This window comes from Hetaerina americana, unplaced genomic scaffold (genome assembly GCF_022747635.1).
Source record: "Hetaerina americana unplaced genomic scaffold, ioHetAmer1.1.p SCAF_3, whole genome shotgun sequence".
In the NCBI taxonomy this organism is placed as follows: domain Eukaryota; kingdom Metazoa; phylum Arthropoda; class Insecta; order Odonata; family Calopterygidae; genus Hetaerina; species Hetaerina americana.
The window spans coordinates 88,832,462-88,852,537 of NW_027286874.1; the positions used below are offsets into that span (position 1 = coordinate 88,832,462).

General features: G+C 41.9%; 1 protein-coding gene across 1 annotated transcript in view; it reads right to left on the minus strand.

The window, feature by feature from the left end:
* Positions 1–20,076, minus strand: part of LOC139690177 (transforming growth factor-beta-induced protein ig-h3-like) — a 186,274-nt gene that overhangs the window by 77,932 nt on the left and 88,266 nt on the right. The window lies entirely within an intron of this gene.

Sequence of the window (20,076 nt, forward strand, 5' to 3'; positions counted from 1 at the left end):
GCAATGTCTTCAAAGTTGATCCATAAATGACAGAATGGAAAATATTTTTCATCACCTATGTATTATATATTACCTATTATGACTTGGTATTCTATTTTACAGAGACAGAAATTCACTTTCGCATCGCCTACTCTCAATTGAAAAAACGTTAAGACATTGCGTATATTAAAACAGCGTTTTTAAGTAAGCTGATCGACGTGCATGAATATTTCTCAAATAAGAATTACACGGTTCAAACTTCGCGAAAAGTTCAGTGACCATGTTTAAAGCTTGAAATTTTATTTTGGCAATACTGCAAAGAATCGCAAGAAATACCAATCAACATAGTCTCTGGGACACACATTATAAAAAGTTAACAAAAATATTTCTATTATAAACAATTTGAATATAGGGGAAAATTAGTAATCACTTTTATAGGCTCATTCTTAAAACGAAATCATTTTATATAGCGTTTATATGTCGGTAAATATTTAGCAAACGACTGAAGAAAGCCCTTGTCCATTACAATGACCTGGATAGGGAAATTTTAAATGGCTAATAACGGAATATAATACCATAGGTTCAATTCTTGAGAGTCAGGAATAAAACAGAAGTGATCATAGCTTTTATATAGTACTATATAAATCATATAAAATAGATCTGGTATCTTCATTGCCCGAGATGTTAATTCCTCACCACCATAACAGGTTGCCACATGCCACAGCAAGATTCAATGCCCTTGGATTAACCGGCGAGTGCACGAACCACCGAGCCATCAGATAAGCGGAGAGACGTCGAGAGGTCGTCAAAAATTGACGTCATGAATAAATTTGGCGGAAACATCGATATATCTTCTTTTGAACCAATATTCAAACGCGGCTGACACATATAACTCCGTATCGACCTTGATGATTCATTCGCTCTCGCTTATTATGCACTCTGGACCATAAATAAACCAGTTGGAGAACTCTCATTCCATTTTTGGGGGATGTTTTGAACGAAATGTGAGACCAACTACGGCAAGAAAGGAAGGTTTTGCTTCTGAATGCATAGAGATGTCGACTTTGCTGAGCACAGTATAGACTATTGATGAGGTAGAAGAGAAAACCACGTCGACTTGAAATAAGAATACTGAAGAAACACTAAATGTCACGGTAAACTCACCAATCCAAAATGATGAATACTCCAAGGAAAAAATAATATATTTAATGAATGAAACTAATTTGTCGTTTAGATAAATTCCCTCTTAAGACATAGAAATTGGTTGAATACCAGGGCAGCAAAGTTACTGAAGCCAGTGATCCGTGAATTACCAATTGCTAATCCAGCTAATAAATTGCTAATTCAGTTAAATGGCGTTCAGAGTAGGTAACTTTTTGAAAAAAGTAAAATAGCGATAATTTAACTTAATATTCATATCTTGCACGTCTTATAGTGCCATTTATTTCACTTTGATGGGAAATGCCGTGATACATTCTGCTAAGAATAATTACGGTTGCGATAAATCGTGTTTGTATCCTAGAAGATTAGTTTCAACATAAATTGTGAAGGGCCAACGTAATGTCCCTTGTGGTCACCAAAATACTTCGGTTCAGGATAACATTTTGTCTTGAAAGTCTAGCTTCACGCTAACTACTTTACTACATTCGTGTAAACAATATTCACTGTTTTAGTGTGTGTTCCCAGTTATGATTCGTCATTTTTCGAAAAAGAAGTGCATACATTTCAAAATTATTCTCCATATGGACTTCCTGATTACTGCGCCCGCGAATTCTGTCGGAAAATTACTATAAATTACCTGCTGTATTCAATAAAATACAATGAATAAAGATGAAATAAAATAATGAAGTTCCGGGCTGTAGAGATGGACGCAAAGTGAGCGTAATTCTAAAGTTCGCGCATTTACTACTTATTGCAATTTAAAAAAATAAAAAAGAGTGAACGTGAAATATATCTTCATCATATGCAGCTCGTTGCAGTGTTCGTCCGTTTTTTACTTTCAGTTGTCCTTGTACAAGAATCGCGTTGCACTTTCATATTCGCGAATGCCTCACAAAATGCGCGACAAAGGATGCTCACATTCGATCTCCTCTCGGACGTGAGCACGCGAAACCGACCATCGCACCTCAAGCCCAGTTGAGCCGAGCGATTTGGATGCGGCCAATAGCGGCGGAATATGTGTTCTCCACCTTCGCGCGCACGGCTTCCCCAAGGGAAAATAAAAAATGTAAAACTATCCAACCTCCCCCGTCCCGTCCACTCCTCCTCCCCACCCTCCACAAGGTCATCTAAGGTCATCTATAAATAACGGAGTTACGTGCAGGATATTACCTGCTACATAGGTGTTCCTTTTTTTCCGAGCGAGTAAATTGACCGGGGTCCCCGGGGACAATGGCGCCGGCCTCAGGTGGACGCGGAATGGGATGGGAGAGAGAGTGGGCCGGCGCGGGAGGAGGGCCGGGCGGCGGCGGCGGCGGCCCCGTGGATTCACACTGCGAGAGAAAGAGATCCGCCTTGTTCGTTTGCCGTTTGGCACGTCCGCCCTGGGGCATTCCGAATGGACACAAGTGGACCCATACGTAAGCAGTACATAAGCACAATGGACACCATTTTTTTCCCCGCGAGTTGTTAGCCTGCTGGCTTTGGAGAAAATAACCAGGTGGGCGGCGGCGGCGGTGTGATGGGCAAATATTTCACCGGCTGCTTTGGAACTGTTTACTCTGAGCGAAAACATGACCGCGGGCGTTGGAATTTATGTAGCGTTTCCTCGGTGCGGTGAAGAGACGAAAAGAAGGACACTAAGAATTTTTCTAAATGACACTTTACAGCCCCCACGCTTGTCCGTTATATTACATTTTATTTGTATAAACTGATGGCGAACCTAAAAAGAGACAGGCATGCAGGATTCACACGAAGAATTTTATGACACATGTTCCCGAATGCATAACCTAAATTACGGCACCCTTTTATGGTTCTATTCAAGATAACAGCATTGGTATCAAAGAAATTGAAACATATATGAAACCTTTCACGCTGTAAATATGAATTGCAATCTACTTGAGTGGATTCACGATTTAATTAAAACATTATGATAATTTATCTCCATGAAGAAATTTAGTATTTTTTTCAGAAACGATAATATCAATCAGAAAGAAAATGGGTGATTTATGAGACCGATTTTCTCTGCGAACGTAAGCAATCATCTACAACATATAACAATAAATCTTCGTGGTAATAAATGAACGACGACTTTTATTAACTTGCAGCCTTAGGCAAGAGACATTTCAAATAAACGAAAATGCCATAGAAAATTTATCAGCCTAATAAATTTAATCTAAATCCAACCATGATATTAACTCTTTTTGTGATTTAAATAAATCAATAAGTGACATAAGTCTACTTGATTAAGTTAAATTTTATTAAATTAGTTGGAAACAAAAGTTTAATTAGTTAAAGTGCATTTCCCCTGCCAGTGAATAACCTACCATCCAATAAACTGAAAACATTCATGGCGCATCAATGAAAAAATTCAAGTGAGTGCGTGCATGAAAGATACTCAAAAGTTTAATGTTACATTGTAAGAAAACTCTGAATGTAACCACGCGCTGGGAATGGATGAACCCATCTCAGATCCGATTCGAAACCTCACGCGCGCTTTAAGCTCTCGCAGGAAATTCGGGAGTCCCCAAGCTTGGAGGGGAGCACGTGACGCGAGCATGAACAAATAATCACCACCAGTGCCCTACATGCTCTCCGCGGAGAGCACATGCGAGTAGTCCGCCAATTAATCATCTCCTCTCGCGGGGAGGCATTTCAAAACCCGGAAATGACGACGCTGGGAGACAGGCGCCGGCCCCCGCGGCGCGATCCTCCGCGCTCTTAATCTGTCGCCTAATCTGAAACGCCCAAAAAACACCACCTACATCTCTCTCCGTGACAGCGTCCATGTTTCACCCCTTCCATTACTATTATTATTATTTTTAGATCTGAAGGCACCGGCGGTTGGTATGCGCGAGAGGGCGGAGATGGCGCCAAAAATATTACGGGCTCGAAGGAAGAAGGGGGCGGAAGAGAAAGGAGCGGGGCATGTGCTCGAGATCGAGGTTTCGATCGTGATCGCATTGCGCCACGTGAGTTGAGTGGCGGAGGGGAAAGATACCTGGAGTGAAAAGAGGCTGTGGTCCACGGTTGGAAGAGGAATGGGGAGAGGTTAGGTGAGGCGGAGGTGAGGGGGGGGGGAGGGCGAGGTGGGAGTAAAGTGACTTTCTCACGGAGGTTAGAGGAAGGGACCCCCTCTCACTCACTCGGTCCTCTCATGCGTGAGGGCTGATGCTCGATCCCACTCATGGGGACGGAAAAAATATCCATCCCCGCATATCTCACTGGACTAGCGTTAAATCAATGGAATGGCTCGGGGATCCACCCCTTGAAACCAATCAACTCAATTCGCTTTGGCCATCAGTGTCGGATGGACGTCAGCTTTTCCTTATCTCGTTTAATGCGACCAGAGGCACTTAACCCTGCTTTAAGGACCTCGCTATTCAATTGCCAATATGGTTATCCGATTGGTTACAGAGGATTACCACATTTAGTTTTTGAATTGGTATTTAGCCGTCTTTCATCAGGAAAGCATGAATAAAATAGGAGAGCTAGAGCAAGAAATGAGTGGGGTTATGACAGCGCGTAGATGAGAGTAATCGATAATAGACAGCCATGAAATAAGTGAGCTACGCTGGAATGGTAGCAATAAGACGATGGATGATAGTAAAATTACCAAACAGAAAAAATAGCAAGGAGTTTAGTAGGAATTGTTGGAGGTGGATGAAAGTCATGGGTGAATTTTATTTTATGTATGAAACTCTTAAGGAGAAGGAATATTAGAAGCCATAGGATCAGAGAATCCATGAAACGAAGTGCATGTAAACGACGAAGGCGATCGAAGAGAGGAAAGGCAGTGCATCATAGAAAATCAGTAAACGTTAAAACGTTCCCTGAAACAACATAAAATCAAATTTTTTAAATATTTCTTGTTTCGAAAAGGAATGGCGTGAAGAGTATTGATACATGTCAGTCATTTTAAAAATTTATAACGGTAGGCGAGTTGTAAAGCAAAAAATTAGCCATCATACATATCATAGTTCTCAGCCCACATAGGCTGAGGGTATTATGCAAAGTGAGCGTGGTAGAAAATAGGATGAATGATAATTTTAGCCTTTCGGTGGTGAAGTAATTTATAGGATATCTCTGGGAAAACGCATATGCAATAAAGATTAAACCATTTACAAATTAGCCGACCTGGTTAGCACGGCACGCGCTGCCGGCTAACTCCAAGGTCACGGATTTGAATTCTACCTCGGGCATGAATATTGCGCTGCCTTGTAATGAATTTTTTTGGTCGGCTTACGGTGTGATGAGACTATCCATCGGAGCACCATGAAAAACATCACTATTTCTACTTCAAGTTTAGAGAAAATGCTTGTAGTACAAATGTGGAAAGTAAGGTACATTCCTTGCCATGATTTAATTGTCTTTCGTCGTCTCATATTTCCAGGGCTATAATGGCATCATCAGATCTATAAAGTTATTGAGATTCAGAGGAGAAATTCTGCTGTTAAACAAACTATGTTATAATCGATGAGCTTTAGACTTCGCAGTCACAATTACGTTCCAGGCTTGCGAGAAATTTATGTGCATATGGTGAGGACCGTTGATTTCTATGTTCAATTAAAAAAACTTGAGTCGCAATACCTCTTAACCATTACTACGAAAAACAAAAAAGACCAACTTAGATTACATACATTACTTGTATTAGATGGAGGTATCCTTCGTCCATACTAAGAAATATTGGTGCTTTATTAAATAAGAAGTGAATATTAGGCTAGTCGCTTTAAAACACAGCATCGTAATGAGGGCAAGAGAGCAGAAGGATTCGTGACGGTGGACAATTCACTCCGTCATCTCGAGTCGACCATCAAGCTAATTATTCAAAAGAGGGAAGCAGCAGGGGATCCCGATCTTAGCAAACGCACACGAAGTTGTTAAAGCCAGCGGGCGACGTCACCCATTTGTCTATATCACATCGGTCCATTTATGGGTGTTTTATGCAGCCATGACACTCGAGGCAGGTGAAACACACCTTCCGCGATAATAACATGTTCTTGCAACGCTCCGTTGCAACGGAGTAAGGTACTGATAAAAATCCGAGCCACCGCGTTCAAAAGAATTATCGGGTGTGAGATCTGATCCACATCGAATTCAATGTATTTAAGGAATTTGAATTGATGAGAATATTTGAAAGAATTTCATCAAATAAAAATGTATCTACAAAACCTTTGCGATATTCATTATATTCTGCTAATGCACATTAAATAAATATCGCGAATTCAATGTATTTAAGGAATTTGAATTGATGAGAATATTTGAAAGAATTTCATCGAATAAAAATGTATCTACAAAACCTTTGCGATATTCATTATATTCTGCTAATGCACATTAAATAAATATCGCAGTGTTTCCAACGGCTGGGTGTAAAAAATAATGAAAAGTTCCTTTAATTTCTACGATACCAACAATTAGATAATGGTTTTGAAATTTGTGTGATAATAATTTTTACCGATATGTTGTCTATTTTAATAAAATTAAATACGGTCATCAAATATGAGGATTAATAGTTGAATAAAAACGATTTCGTTACTTACTGAAAATGTTGATTTGTACGCTTTTCGTTAAGTGTTATTAGATTACATACATCAAATTTCATGCTTCATTGTTAAAATTTATCAGTCATAATGACCATTGTGATGTCAACAGAAAATTTTTTACGCTAGATCAATTGTCACTTCTTTTTATTTAACCTAGCTTAATTTCTTTGGCTCCTAATTGTTAATTAATATAAATTTAATTTAAGGGATTAGATGTCAAGTTAACGAATACACCTCACGACTTCGAAAGAGAGAAAGAAATTTAACAAACTAAAATTATTCATATGATTAAATATAATTTAACAAACAAGTTTCGTCAAAGAACCACGAATAAGTGAAAAACTGTGTAAGTGACTGATTGGCGTGACTGAATAATTCCTTTGAAAATTTTTTTCCATAAATTAACTACTTGCAGATACATTTTTTAAACCTTGGTCAAATATCATCCCTGCGACCGCGGTCTCAGTCGATAAAATCGAGGTCATGGCTTGGCCCTTCTGAGAAATCTATGACGTGGTAAAATTTCAAGCAAAGATAAGTTTTAAGATTGGGTATAATCATATTATCCATTAAGAATCCTCTTACTGACGCTAAACAAGACAGCCGAAAGGAGGGATAATGAAAGACAAGAGGAGGAACAAGCGGTGTCCACCGGTATTCGTGACGTAACCAAAAAGAAAAAAAGCTCATATGCCGCGCGCGCTAAAGATTTCTCGGCCGCTACGCAACAGAATTGCTTTGGCGCCACTCGGCCTAGATCCTTATCCCAACAAAACGGGAATTTCGCCGAGGCTGCACTAAATCCGCTTCGAGTGGTACACCTTTGTTATGATAATGGCAGGCGTTGAGATCTCCGACAGGCATCACTCATTAAAAAAAGAAGTTATCCATGGAGGATGAAGAGGGGTAACGGGTGACAGGCTAAAGAGAATGTCCGGAGATGATCGTCGGGTCCCCCCGCCACTGACCCACTTCGGTGGGGGCGGGGTAGGGCCGCAATGACATTGCCAACGGCGGCGGGGGAGCGGGAGGACGGGTGGGCGGGATGGTGGCCATCGCCGCTAACCAAGTACGCACATTACCCAGTTCCACCCCCGCGGCCCCGTCCAGCGCACCTCGTTTCATGTATGTTTTGCAATATTGCGACGCATCGACTATAGACCGAGCAAAATTCCCCATCACAGAGCGTAACGAAGTTAACGCTTTGACATCGTAATTAATCAGGAGAGCACATTCTCCCACATATCGGTCCACGACTCTCAAAATCATATAAACTTGGTGATTTTTTGGAGACCAGATTTTTGGGAAACCGCACGTGGTCCAGGGAAGAGAAATGGCGCCTCATCTTTTGGTAATTTCTCACGTCGCTGAGCTAATAGTAGGCGAGCTATTCACTTACCAATGTAACCAACCTTCAGATAGAACTGTGGTTTTTACCGATCATTCCTATTTAAAAAAATCACGAGGTGGTGGAGATGTACCGATATCATCGTCCGTAGCGATACAATCTATTCGCTAGAGTGTTAATGTCAACGTGTAGTTGAGGGCCAGAGGTGATTCAGATCGGCATACTGTGTAGACATACCATCCATGTCTCACATTTGAATTGCAAATGAGTTTCCGTTCTTTTCCATCACGAATTCGAATTTTGGGATTCTCAAATTTTAACAAAGGATTAGCCAGGAAAGTCTGTAACGTATGTTTTACCTAGTCATATGCAAACTCATTAGCTCAGAGTTCGATGTTTGGATGGCGTTGACAGTTACACACACTTCCTCCTAGAATTTGTTTATTTCGACAAAATGTTTCAGATCAGACGAGTAATCATCGCAATTTTCACTCTCAACATCTCTATTCACTTTAATAATTTTGATGATTTTTTGGGAAGTCAAAATGAACATGCTTGATTTGTCAAACAAGAAGAGACGATTCTATAAAAATAGATCAGTCACAAGTCGACTCTTGAGTATTTTCAGAGCTAAAAGAGAGCGAGAGAGAAATAAGATATCCAGGGGAGAGAGTCCCATGTAAAGTAAGAGTGAGAGAAGGAAAAAACGGCGGGAGGATAACGGTTGGTAAAGGCACCTCGGATTCGCTTACGAGCGTTGAAGTCTCCGGAGTGTAGCATTCTATTTTTAGCCCCTTTAGACCTCCTCTTCATTTTGACGAGACTCGACGAGCGTTCCAAAACGCCAGGGGGACTTACACCGCTCGTACGAGCCGATCATAATGGGAGTTATGGTATGGTAGTATCAACTGGGGGAAACACTCTGTATTACCGAGGATGGATCCGCTAAGGAATTCTGCTTGGGAAAGGGAGTAGTGTTTTGAGGCGTGAGGTGTGACTGAGAGGGGAGGCAGGGCGAAAGGAGTGACTCAACGCTAAAGCAAAGGCGTTCCCTCTTGTCCAATTCGAGAATAACAATGTATGCGGGCTCTGCCCGCCGAACTTTAGCGCTGCCAATGATCTGTAACAACGGGATGCAGCGTCTTGGAATAAGAGGCGAGAATTCCTACTCTGGTGAACAGCATAAAATTAGTTTTTGGACAGGATCACAGTCAAGTACATTTAAGTCATTGTAGTATGATGTACATCTATAGGACATAAAAATGGTCTATTGTAGTCCAGATTTTCGCTGATCAATGCTTTCAATTATTTCAAACTTTACGGAATAGAAACATTTTTATTTAACATTAGTTGATTTAAGTTTTGAAGATTTTGGTAAGTATATTTAGAGTTCAAAAACTTCTCAAAATTAAAGCACTACTTTAACTTTGAGAAATTTTAAGTATCTATTACTTACCAAAATCCATTATGGATACGGCAATGAGCATTATAATAATCCCTGTAAGTTCGTTATTTACATGGAAAAAATGAATATTTCATAAGTTAAAACAAAGTATCATTTGGAAACGATATAAACAACGGGTGAGTCACCAGAAAAGTGAAGACATTGTTGTTCCTCATATCATGGAGTACAAAAAATATTTAACACACTGGAGGACCAGATAAAAAACCTTGGAAATATTTCTTCACCAACGTAATTCTACTAAGTTTTTTGGAATAATTAGGCCTATAATTCACAATTATTATAACCAATGACACTTTAAAACTAATACCCCCGACCGCCTTGTTTAAATATGTGTTGTCAATTTTTTGCTCAATATAAATGCTTTCCTAACCTATCATTTCCTTAACATTCGCAGGTTTAAAGGCCCGTTAGTTTTAAAAAATACGCTAAAGAGTAAAACATTTAAGTATCACGAGATATACCTAAAATAAGTTAAAATGCTTTCAGAAGGGACAGACCAAATAGGTTGGGTGGGGGAGTATTCATTGCAGTAAAGTCACATCTTAGTAGCCAACGATATGAATGCGACGTAGATGACATAGAAAGCGTTTGGTGCAACATTAAGGACTACAACGGCAGAAGCCTATACGTGTGTTCATTTTATAGACCCCCAGTTTCTAACACAGATGTCCTACACAAGCTCGACGAACAAATATCCACTATCAGCAGCAGACAAAGCAACAGTATTACTATAATCGCTGGTGACACAAATCTACCGTCAATTGACTGGGAAAACTACTGCGTGGGAAAATCTGCCAAAAACAGAGATTCATGCCAAGAACTCCTTCATATATTCACAAAACACTCCTTAGAACAAATAGTTAAATCACCAACAAGGGGCCAAAGCATACTAGACATCTTTGCGACTTCTATGCCCGAAATCATTACTAACATTGAAATAATAGACGGAATCAGTGACCATAAGGCTATTCTTGTGGAGTTAAAAACTAAGTTCGTCAAAATAAACAAAGAAAAGCGTAAAATATACCTATACAACAAGGCAAATTTTAACGGACTAAGAGAATATTTAAAGATAAAATTACCGGAATACAAGACAAAAACACTGACAACAAATACAGAGAACACTTGGAATTATTTCTTAAATATTTTACGCGAAGGAATAAAGACGTACATCCCGTCCAAACTCAAATGCGACAGTAAGGAACCTAGATGGTACAACGGGGAAGTCAGATCGGCATTAAGAAGGCAAAGAAAGCTACAGTCAAATTTCAAAAAGAGTTTAAAAAGTGACGATATAAGTTTTGTGAATACAACCAAACAGCTACTAAAAGAATGTCGTAGTAAGACGAAAAGTATTATGCGCACAGCACTACACTCTTTTAAATCTAAAATGCTAAGCGAATATCTTGAGGAAAATCCAAAGTCATTCTGGTCCTATGTTAGGGAAATACAGGGTAAACGTCCCACTGTTCACTCTTTGAAGAAGGAAAATGGAGAAATCATTACAGATAGCGTGAAAAAGGCAAATATTTTAAACCATTTTTTCCAGAGCGTCTACAACAAAAACACAAACGCACCAAACGATCCTCCACACCCACCCGGGGAACACATGAGCGATCTTACACTGACCAAGCAGGGAATAGTACATCTGCTCCGTAGTATCAAAGCACACAAGGCACCTGGTCCGGAAGAAATACCTGCTAGAATATTAAAGGAATTAGCTGACGACATTGCCCCATTTTTACATATTGTTTTTCTAAAATCGATAGAAGAAGGCTCAGTGCCTCGCGACTGGAAGCTAGCCCATATAACTCCCATCTATAAAGGCGGCGATAGGGATAAACCAACCAATTACCGACCCATTTCTTTAACATCGATCTCTTGTAAAATATTGGAACACGTTATTGTCACTAACATTATGAAATTTCTTGATAGTAGGAAAATACTAATCCACAACCAGCACGGATTTAGGAAAAGCAGATCTTGCGAAACACAACTTGGTCTCTTCATTCACGATATACTTAGATCGGGAGAAAACAACACCCAAGTCGATGCAGTATTCCTGGATTTCAAAAAAGCCTTCGACAAAGTCCCACACAATAAATTGTTACACAAACTTAAATACTATGGGATCAATAAGAAAATAATTAATTGGATTAGGGACTTCTTGTCAAACCGCAAACAAATAGTAGTCATAGATGGGTTGTGCTCAACGGAGAGAGATGTTACTTCGGGCGTTCCCGCAGGGAAGTGTAATAGGGCCTCTTCTGTTCTTAATATATATAAATGACTTAAGCACACACGTTAGTAGCAATCTAAGGTTATTTGCTGACGACACGGTGATATACAGGGAAATAAGGAGCCAACTAGATCGCGAGCTACTCTCTAGAGACTTAGACAATATCTCGGGATGGTGCAATAAATGGGGATTAACACTTAATATAGATAAATGTGCAGTTTTGAAATTTTGGAATAAAGGAAGCGAGGAACAGGATATAAACTACAAAATAGAGGGTTCAGTATTGACTACGGCAAATCAAGTTAAATATTTGGGGGTTGTTCTAACACCACGCCTTTCATGGGGAGCACATATCAGGACAATATGCGGATCAGCTTTAAAGAAACTTGGCTTCATAAAACGGGTGGTGGGGAAATGTAATGAAAAAGTTAAAGAGAAGTGTTATTTTGCTCTAGTTAGACCTCATTTGGAATATGCCGCAAGTATTTGGGATCCGTGGGAGAAAATTTGGCAAAAAGAATTAGATAAAGTCCAGAGAAAATCCGCTAGATTCGTTAAAAATTGTTATGATAAAAACACAAGTGTGACAGGTCTCTTAGGGGATTTAGGCTGGGAACCACTTGAAGTGCGGAGAGAACAAGCGAGGCTTAGACTTTTAGAAAGGTTCAGAACAAACGAGTTTAAATATGACACTGAAGGAATTATAATGGCCCCACACTACTTAGGTAGATCAGACCACAAAGATAAACTAAGGGAGATAGATTCCAAGACAGATAGGTACAAATACTCATTCTTTCCCCGAACAATCAGTAATCATAATAGCAAGAAACCGAAGTCACTTTAGAAATATTAAAAACTTTGAATTTACAAGTCGGAACAAAATTAAACACTATAGAGATGTTAGGTATACTTTCAGGTGCATGTGTATGTTAGTTGGTAGTTTGAGTGTTTGCATGTGTGTGGGGTGTAAGTGTTCATGCATGAATGTATGCCATGTTTTTTTTTTATATATGATTTTGTTGTTATTGCATGCGATTTTTTTTTTTTTTTAATTTTTCTTTTCTAAATTATGGGTGGTGTCCTAGCACCCCCCGCCACACGCCCTTGCGGCGGCTTGCGGGGTATTGAGTAGATGTAGATGTAGATGAAATGCCAAGGAATAGAAGCCAATTCAAGGGAAAAGAAGAATAACAAGGAAAACAATTAAACCAGAGCATCTTTTTTGGCACTTGACATTCCGAAAGGAGCAGTAATTTACATTAATTTTTAAATTATATATTCCATTATTTATTTTTATATAACTACATGCTGGAAAAGAGATGAAACACAAAATTAAGATAACGATTTAGATTTACCTCTAAAGTAAACATCTTATTGATTTCCTTTTACTCCCACATTTAGATAAGACAACTAGATGGTTTTCATGGACCTGTTTAAAATAACTCAAGGAACATGGTTAATCTGCTCGTAAGAAAATTCAACCAAAGTAAAAGATTTAAGCGAGTATTAGGTTGATTTCAATAGTTCTCTATGCTTGCATTTAAAAGCATGTATTTCTTTTAGTTTTATTGTTTAGTGTTATACAGGTGCATTATACTAGTAATATCTACCATCTAAGAATAAACGTGAGAGAGTGGAAATGATAAGGTTAAATTTAGTCTTACATGGACTAATTTGGTACATATTCTAAATTAAGATTTAACGTGGTACTCTTCGAAGAAAAGTCCGCTCAAGCGGTCCCTAATTTTTCTCGATCGTGAAAGAAATAAAAAATCGGCGATCGAGGATACCAAATATTCATATCTCCTGACCTCAAGAGCATTCATTGTTCTTTGAATGCCTTCTCATCCTTGCAAAGTTTTCAAGAGGGGTTTTTTCGTCCCCACTCCCTCGCTGGGATGAAGTGGCCCCGCACTATCCTATTATCTCTTTCTCGCTCTCGACACGCTGTACTCATTACGTCCTCGGCTGTTCTAATGCGGCGTATATAAATTGACAAATGAACACGTACGGGTTTTCCACCCGAGGGTCGTTTTTCATTTCGGTCCCATGAGCAGGCCACACCGCCGACGCCGCCAGTCCCGGAGATGCGTTCAGATAGCGGCGAGATAAACGAAAAACCGTCATGTAGGAAGTTACTTCCCGCGTGGGGATTTATTATTTTCATCCATTTGCTTATTTTTTTGGAGGCCGTTTGCCCGTATCGCCGAACCCTTCTGGAAAATTGCGTGAATTTAGGAGTTTGATCGATTCGTTGCGTCCCCATTGAGTTAGGATGTATGATATGACGATGTGCCTACAACGCGTCGGTCGTTTAACATATCAATGCAATCGATACGGATACTTTTAAGGAAATGACATATCAAATTGTCGTCAATATTACAATATTTTCGGTACACAAGAATAGATGAATCGATCTGATACAAGGATGAACGAATAAAAGATACAATTTCTTTGAATGGATTAGAATATTTATAATCAAAAAGGGTGCGGCAATATAACTTCCTTTTTTCAAAAGCAAAACCCCTTTAAAATAACGAAGTTACGGTGACGCACCCTGTTTATTCGTATATATATAGTATATACGTAGTAGTAGTATATAGTAACGACATGAACTGGGAAAAATACGTTTTTCTGGATGTATATATAAAGGAGGGATTGACGCGACAACATTCCACGGGTAGTCATTCAAATAAAAACGTCTCCGTGAACGATTGGCCATACCGCTGATAGACCATACAAGTATTCGACATCTGCACGATATACTCTAAAATTCTCACTACTACGATAAATCGTCACTCATTCGATATTTCTTCTATACTGGACGTATATATCGGAAAACTAATATCGCACAGTGGTTCTCATCCCCATCGTTGCTCGCTGAAGGGTTCTGGCGACGTCTCGGAGGCTGGTGTGACAAAGGGAATATGGAAAAGGAGAGCAGTGAGGAGACAAAAGGAGAGCGCCAACCGATGGAAAGTCGGAGGGAGTCGAAAAACGGAAACGAAGCGAACAAGAAGAAAAAGAAGGAGCGAGGCACGACGATGACGCATGCCATGCGCGTCGGCCTCAGCGGGGATGACTATTAATATTCTTGGGGCAAGCGGCAAGGTCGGCAAGGATCACGGGGCCCCACGGGGAACCGAACCGCATCCCCAGTGCAGCGTAGCTCCACGTGGGGCGAGGGTGGGGCGGGGGTGTGATATATTGGAGGCCTCGGAGGACGGCGGGGGCCAGAAGAGGCAAGCGAGAGGGAGAGAGAGAGGATGGAGGTGCGGCGGGTGGAGGAGTCAATCCGGGTTCTCGCCGCGCGGGTGGAGCATTGGTTAGGGAAGTGGTTAAGGCTTTGGTTTTGTTAATTAGTTCAGGGGCGACCGAGCGCTCTTACCTTGCTGCTCGCGCTGTAAACGTAGTCGAGAGTCTAAATAGAGATTCATAGTAACGCACCTGACGTCACATAAAACGTCGGTTTAGAGTATTTCCACTCGGCTCCTCGTTTTTCCATAAACCCCACTCTCTTTTGTTAAGAGGGATAAGGTATTGCTGAAAGGTCTGCCAAAGCCCACATAAATTGACGAATCAGTTAAAACAATGCTGATTTTAAACACAGATTTTCAGCAATCAATGGACTGAATTTTTTTCTCCTGGAAATTTTTCAATTTCACCGAAAGTCCTGGGAATTTTTTCTCCTTTCACCGGTGAGAGCTTGTCTCTGGCCCAATAATGGTCTCTTAACCAATCGGATTGCATTGGTGCACAATAAAAAAGTGACCCAACTGGTGGTCAATGATTTTTTGGATTAATGTTTTTTGGAAAATAGACCAGTCAACGGCTTGACGTATCATTTGGAGGACCTCTTATCACGTAGGGGGCTGAAGTGTTAATTGGACTTGTAAGTGGTTGATGGTAATGAAAATGATAGTGCATCGCAGGTTCTTCTTTGGGGTGCCTTTATTGTTAATTTATTCACTTAGCCATCTTCCTATTAATATTTCCCTTTAAATTTCCCTATTTTTCCACGTGTAAAACATGCGACTGTTTTTTTACAACGCTAAAAGAGAAAAATAAAAGAGTGAAAAGTTACATTTAGTTTTTGCATTTCTCCAGCCTTAGAGAATCACTCCTGGAACTGCATTTATTTCACGTCAATACATTTAAAACAATAATAAAAAAGTAGCTATTTATTTTTCATAGCTTTAATTTCAAGATGAGCCATCATTTGAGCGCCGTTTCATACATCTGAGTGAATTGCAATCCACAATTCCATCGTTTCAACGTTGAAATTTCCAAGAAAGTACACAATATCAAATTTTTGCCATAGTTATCATTTAAAAGAAATGAGATCCGTTCTATAAATATCATACATTTTAAATTACAACATACTTCCACGCAGATATACCAGCAAGTAAAAGAAGTTAGCTAATATTCGAAAGCTTTATTCTTATACCCCTCTTAAGAGCAATATTTGATTTTCCTTGTCGCTTATAACCTCTCATCTTAACTACACAAATTCACCTTACGGGATCCAAAAACTGTATGGCGACGTGTCTTAAATATTTTAATCATACGTAGTGGGCAAGGAAATTGCACAGAACATGATTTATTGAATCCAATGAAGAGAACTATTCTCAGCTTAATTCTATACTGCTCTTGCTTCTAGCGCCGACCACCGATTACTGCCGCCGACGCAGCCGCTGGCAGTTGCTCGACTCTTGAATTACCAGAGTGAAAGCGCTCCAAATTAATACCTCGGGCCTAGATTACTCGGTAATCGATGGTAATTCCGATCAAAATTCATGTGCAGCTCTAAAGTTAAACCGTAGCGGCGATAAAAGATCATTTAGAATGCAAGGCTCTCGACCCGATACATTCGCTGTCGTGAACTGCGGCTTACTTCTCGGGAGTTAAGTCTGAAGGCTCTTTCCACACCCGAATAACTTTGTTAGCCGAAACAACTTAGCTTACACTTCGAAGCATAAGATTTCCCCCTTCTCATTTATGCACACGGGGGAGGGCGGGAGGGAATATGCATGCGTAATTCACCATTTCACAACTTCCTTATGGTGAGGCGATTTTTTTACGGCCGAAATGACCCCATGTTGCGCTTCGACTAGCTCACGCGCCGGGTATTTCCACGAAAGCGACCCCCGTCACCCAACTCCAGCTTCCTTTCTCACCTTTCGACCATCTTTCTCTCTGCTCTCTCCTCAGGGCGCTAATTGCTTTTACTGTCGCCAAAGGAGGGTGGGGGCGCAGACAATTTGATACCGTTACCACGAGCGGAATGTGAATCCCTTTTCTCTGGCGAAGAAGGATGAGTGGGTGGGTGGGCGGAAGCGGTATATGTGAGTGGCTTTGTGACCCGGGAAGAGAGGACGAGGGGGGAGCGAGGGAGAGTTTTCGGGTCCTGGTGGATCGGCCATGGATCCGGATCCCCGTCGAGCTGTGGTGGACTGCGACGAGAATAAAAATATAATGGGAGAATGAAAAAAATACTCAAAATAAATATAATAATAATAATTGTAATGAAAAACGGAAAATGCTAATAATTCTCACCCTCTTTCCCTCCCTCTCTTTCTCTGTTTCCCCTTTCCACCCTCTCCCTATGTTTCGCAGCATTATGAAGGTGGGTGAAAACGCCTTTCACCCGTCAGGAGTCGAAGCCTGCCGTTGTTCCGTATAAGGGTGAGAGTGGTGGGGGTAAGGGGTCATATCACATCGGTCAAATCGCCTATGTCACGACTATTTTATTCCTAGGAGGAGGAGAAGGTGGGAAAAAAGAACGCATTGGTCAATACCCCAAGGGATTTCAACGGGAGGGAGGGTGAGGAGGATGCGGGGGAGAAGGAGGGGGGGTTGAGGGGGCGCGCGGGAGAGAGAGAGAGTAAAGGTGGAGTAGGAGGGTTGCGGGGGAGAGGCGGAGGCGAGTGGCGCCGGTCCCAAAAATAAAAGAGATCCCCCGGACCGGTTGTGGTTCCTGATTGGCTCTCGGCTCGGCGCCCTGGCGCTCGTGCAAGAGAATGAGAAAGTGGGAGAGGTAGAGGGAGTGAGAGAGATGGGAAAAGAGAGGGAGGCGAGTGGGTTGGGGGCGGTGGGAAGAGGGTTTGGGGATAGCCGCTCAGGCGGTGGGGGCGGCGGGAGGGTTCGTGTGTATGTGTGTGGAGGAAGAGCCTTTCCTCCCCACCTTACGCGCCGGCGGCGGCGTCAAGCCCACCCTCGTCCCCTTCTGCCCTACCCGCTCCCCCACCCCCGCCCTCCTCTCTCTCTCTCTCTTCCAACCTCCCGCCCCTTCTCCCCGAAGCGAGACTGCCCCGGGAGGTGTCCCAAGCGGAGAGATGGAGATGCCTGCAATCGATCACGTACGTGTAACTTGTCATCCCATAACGGGGCAACGCGGAAATTAAATCAAGGGATGGATTCTCCGACTCTCTCTCTCTCCCTCCTCCTATCCCACCCCCCAATAGCAATCCCCCTTCCAATCCCCCATGCCGTCGCTGTCCCCCTCCTCGTATGCTTCTTCACCACCACGGGGACGGTGGTCGGTCTATCGGTTCGGGGGGGGAGTCGGTGATTGGGGGGTGGGTGGGATGGGAGGTTAAGCCGGGAAAAAAATGGAGATTAAAAATGGGGGAAGAGGAGGGACGGGTGCTTGTCTTTCGAAACGATCTCACCGAGATATGACTAATTAAGTCACTTCAGCGTAGACAAATTTCGCATCGGGGCCGTCACGTGATAGCCGCCTGTCATGCGTGATTTAATGGTAATAACAACGATAACAAGTCATTTTTCCAATGGGAGAATATGCAGGGAGAGAAATAGGCCACGCCGGGGGGATGGAGTTGTGCGTTGGGGCCTAGAGGGCGGCGGCGGCGGGATCCATGTGAAGTGGGGATAAGAAAAGGGTGTTGGAGGTGGGGAGGCAGCAGCACACAGAGCCACTCCAATTTTCCATCTCTTCGCTCGATGATTGGGCGACTTTCGGGACCTACTCTTCAACGTCGTCTCGGGCGCTCTTAATTTGGCAGGTCACTGCGCTAAGTAACGGGGTGTCCATAACTTAAGCCGGCGATTTGAATCGGATGAGGGCAACATTTGATTCTTTCCTTTTGTTTGTCATCGATGAAGACTTGCATTCGAACAATGGCCCCCGGAGGTCTAATGAAAAAAACTTGAAGAGAAAATTAAGTTTGGCCCCGAATGATGGAGCATCCTGAGTCCCTCCCAGTCCCATCAGTGTGTGTGGGTAAGAGTAGTGATCTGCCTGCCTGAAGATGGAGGCCGCGGAGGTGGTAGACAACTCACTCTCTGTTGCTGTAGGTTGACCTGCTTGGGAGCCGCCAGTTGGCTTCCACATCCACCCGACCTCACACCTTCCCCACTTTCGATTCCTACGGTCCCGCCAAAAGGTGAATTCACGTCCTCTCCAAGCCGAGCCATCGATGCTGGGACGGCGAAGCTGAGTAGTCAACAGGATCTCGGGATAAAATAACTAAAACAATGAATACGAGGGTCATCCGGAAAGTAGTACCCGTTCGTGAAATAAAGACACAAAAGTAAATATTAACAAACATAAAAAATTTTATTTGAAAGAGGATACTTTAAACTACTTCTCAACATAATCTCCAAGCAAATTAAGGCATTTGTCATAACGTGTGACAAGTTTCTGTATTCCTGCTGCATAGTCCTTCGCCGCCAGCTCATTGAGATACGCGAGGGACCCATCTTGCACAAATTTTTGCATAATGCAGATGGTGTTTAACAATTTCATGAACAATTGTTCGAGAAACATTGGGAAAATGCTCACAGATGTCATCAATTGTGACGCGCCGATCGTTCCTCACGAATTCGTCAACTGAGCTCACCAGTTGGTCTGTAATGACAGACGGTCTCTCCGAACGCTCATCGTCGTGTGTGTTCCCCCTCCCCATGTTGAAGTTGCGACACCACCGCCGAACAGACGACTCGTCCATTACATTGTCTCCATACACCTCCTTTAATTGGCGATGAATATCACATGGGCGAACGTTTCTTGCATTGAGGAATTTAATCACTGCCCTCACTTCACAACTGGCGGCGTTCTCAATTTTTTTAAACATTGTAAACAATCACAGAAACAACACAGGCAATGCTAGCGTCACGCAACTTGGCTCAGAGAAGGCAGACAAGCCACTGAAGCTATCTGACCTCGGCCAGCGGCTACTCGCGTCGTCAGCACTTCATGCGGCACGAACGGGTACTACTTTCCGGATGACCCTCGTACATCCGCCTGCCTGTATTTTGACGATCTTAAAATGCATAAAATATGAATTAGCGTTGAGATTCGGCAATTAACTTCGTCAGCTGT